At 34.4% G+C, this 3,458-nt stretch overlaps 1 long non-coding RNA gene across 1 annotated transcript in view; it reads left to right on the top strand.

Annotated features, from left to right (window-relative positions):
- The first annotated feature begins 821 nt into the window (after nt 1-821).
- LOC145716400 (uncharacterized) overlaps nt 822-3,458 on the top strand; it is a 67,141-nt gene continuing 64,504 nt past the window's right edge. The window contains exon 1 of the long non-coding RNA XR_014139036.1: nt 822-917. This is a non-coding gene — a long non-coding RNA (uncharacterized LOC145716400). The remainder of the gene's footprint in view (nt 918-3,458) is intronic.

Here is a 3,458-nt window from a genome sequence, read left to right as displayed (position 1 = left end):
TGGTGCCAGTGGAATCCTGAGCTGTTTACCACTGTCCCTCCTCCTTGTGATTTCTAATTTCTAATTTTTGTTCTTGTGGCATCATGAGATTTCTGAAAGCTCTCTTCAGCTTTCATCCTCTTAGCTATTTTCTGCTCAACTTCTCCATCTCTCAGCTATGTTTTATAGATTAGAAAATGCTGGAAGGAATAGAATATTGAATTCTTTTAGCTACATGTTTGTCCTCTCTGGAACATTTAATTCTCTGGTCCTTGCTGGTTTCTTAATTTTTCTAGCGCCTTCAAACAGATTTTTTAAATGATTTACACAGATTTAGCAGTTATTTTTGGTGAGGGGGTGGCTTAATATAACCCAGTCCACAAAAATGGCCAAAAACAAAAAGCGAAGAATTGAATAACAAATGTATAGGAAAAAATAGAAAAAAAAAGAATTACTATTTTTTAAGATTTATTTATTTATTTTAGAGAGAGAGAGGGAGAGCTTAAGGGGGGAGGGGCAGAGGACGAGGGAGAGGACAGAAACTCAAGCAGACTCCCTGCTGAGCATAGCCAAAATCAGAAGTTGGACGTTTAACCTACTGAGCCACCCAGGCACCCCAACAGAATTATATTTTTAAAAATCTAAAAGCAAATCACAAAATGAGAGATGCAAATATAAAAATAATTAAAATAAAAGTAAGAATTATAAAATTATGACAATAAAAATCCAGCAAATTTTCTAGAGTTTCTAAAAAACTAAGAGAGCCAGCACAATTTCCCAGTTGGGGCCATTTCCCCAAGACACCTATCTTCACTTTTTCTTTTTACTCTCCCATAGGAGTTCTCAGAAGGTTAAAGCTCAGATGGAACCTCTTTGCAAAATACCCACAGTCCCTGCCAAGGTGCTCAAGAATATCTCTGCAGTCCTTGCCTAAGCAGGTAGGTCTCTTTTGTCACCAGAAGGAACTGGAGGAAAATAAGTGATTCCAGGTTTGGATCATGGAGGATACAAGATGAATCTGGAACATCTGATTGTGTTAGAAGGTGATAAAATGTTAAAAGAATGATGGGGATATAATCAAAGGCAAAGAAGCCAGCTTAAATGTCTCCTTTTGGACAAATCTGGGATTATTTAAGGATAAATTGAAATAATGATGCAAATGATTAAGGATCCATTTGTCTATGCTAATATAAATAATACAAGTAAGTAAATAAAAGGGTGATAAAAGAAAGCTCTTCCTTTAACAGAGTGACAACTAATAAATATAAAATAAATAAGTCAATTAGAAAATCATCAGTGGTTACTAAAACTAGTGGGTGAAAGCTTGGTGAGAAACAGGATATTTATATAATATATATCCCCCAAAATAACTTATTAATTACATAGGGGGAAGTAACCTTACAGTGAAAAAACCTAGTTTATACTTCTTAAATATGTAAGGTAACAACTTCAATATTAGAGCAAACCAACTTCATATTTCTCCTGATGCTAAGGATGCATATTTTCTGTGGTATTCTTGCTAAACATGCATGAGATGAATCTAACAAGGAAATGTCAGATACATTAAATAGAGGGACATTGTACAAAATAACTGGCCTATACTCTTCAAAAAATGTTAAGATCGAGAAAAACAAAGAAAGACTGAAAGGCTGTACAAGATTAAGTGAGACTAAAGAGACATGACACGTAGCTGCCATGCATGATTCTGGACTGGATTCTGTAATGGGAAAAAAGAAGTAGATATTAGGACAGTTAACAAAATTTAAATATGAACTATGGATTAGATAGTAGCATTATGTCAACATTATATTTTCTAATTTTTTATAATTGTAGCTATACAGAATAATGTCCTTGTTCTTAAGAAATATATACTGAAGTTGTATGCATTTGTGTTTGTGTGTATTATATATATGGAGAAAGAGAGACAGAGCAAGTATATGGGGCAAAATATACCGAATGATGATCTAGGTAAAAGTATATGGGAATTCCTTGTGCTATTTTGGCAACTTCTCCATAAATCTGAAATTATATCAAAATAAAAAGTTTACAAGCAAACAAATTAGATGACAAATCCCCAAAACTATAAGGTATAACTGGATGGAGTCCAGCCACTGAGAGGGGCAAGAAGCCAGTGATATAATTTATAACTATGTAAGAGGAATCAGAGGGCAAGAAAATAAGGAAAACATCCTGATAGAAAAATAGGCAACTGACAGTTCATTAGAAAAAAAATACAAATGGGCCTTGAACATATTAAAGTGAGTTCACTGAAACTCATAAGAATAATTGACACTACACTGAGGTATTTGGTATGTTTTATAAAACAATATTTGCCAAAAATATATTAAAATAAGTTTTCTCATGTGTTGTTTGTAGAAATGTGATAGGTAACATATAGAAAATTATATATGAGTTTACCTATTGACCTACCAATCCCATTGCCAAGAAGCCACCAGAATGATATGCTATACAAATATTAAAAGACATATGAACAAAGCCAATTACTGCCAAAAGTACATCAACAAAGACATGGTTGAATGAATTAAAATACATCCACACAATGGAGTTTTACACTCCTTTAAAAAGAAAGGAGGCAGGTCTTTACACATTACATACTACATAGTGGTGTCCAGAACAGCTTTTTTAGGTGAAAAAAAATGCAAGTTGGAGAAAAGCATGTACAATATACTACCATTCATCTAAGAGAAGAAGGAAGGAAGTAACAGTACATTAATATATTTGTTTATAGTTTAAAAGGGAAGGGGATGAGGTGAAAGGTGAACAAAACTTGTTGCTTAAGTGGGGTGGAGGGAAAATGAGACAGAAAACATCTCTGAATATACCTTCTTGTTTTGTATATTTGACAAAATCAATTATTACTAAAAATCTGTGTGTGGGGGGAAGTGGAGGAGAGAAAGAGATAGGGATTATATAGCCTTAGTGAGCCTTAATTATGTTGGCCCAGAGAGTTATGTAAGAATACTCAATGGGTTGTTCATACTGGATACCTGCAGTGGGAGATGGGGTGAGTCTTTCAGGAGGAGATAATGTGAGGAAAGGAATAAGAAAAGTGAAAGTAAAAGAAGAAACTGCTTTAGGTAAATGTGGCCACTGGAAACATATTAATAAAATAAAACAAAAAGCTTGCAGATGTACTATAGTCCTATTATTAAATTTATATTTATATTAATCAAGAGATATAAAAAAGAGGGCACCTGGGTGGCTCAGTCGGTTAAGCAGCTGCCTTCAGCTCAGGTCATGATCTCAGCGTCCTGAATCGAGCTCCTTGCTCAGCAGGGAGCCTACTTCTCCCTCTGCCATTCCCTCTGCTTGTTCTCTCTCTCCTTCTCTCTCTCTCTGACAAATAAATAAACAAAATCTTTAAAAAAGAGACATAAAAAAAGATGATCACTGAAAAATTAATGTTTTTCTCAGGGTGGTAGGATTTGAGATCGTATTCACTTTGCTCTATAGTTATG

Source organism: Leptonychotes weddellii, chromosome 12, assembly GCF_054177405.1.
Source record: "Leptonychotes weddellii isolate Sample4059 chromosome 12, ASM5417740v2, whole genome shotgun sequence".
Lineage (NCBI taxonomy): Eukaryota > Metazoa > Chordata > Mammalia > Carnivora > Phocidae > Leptonychotes > Leptonychotes weddellii.
The sequence above is the reverse complement of the archived record's forward strand: the minus strand, read 5'-3'. Positions and strand labels throughout refer to the sequence as shown.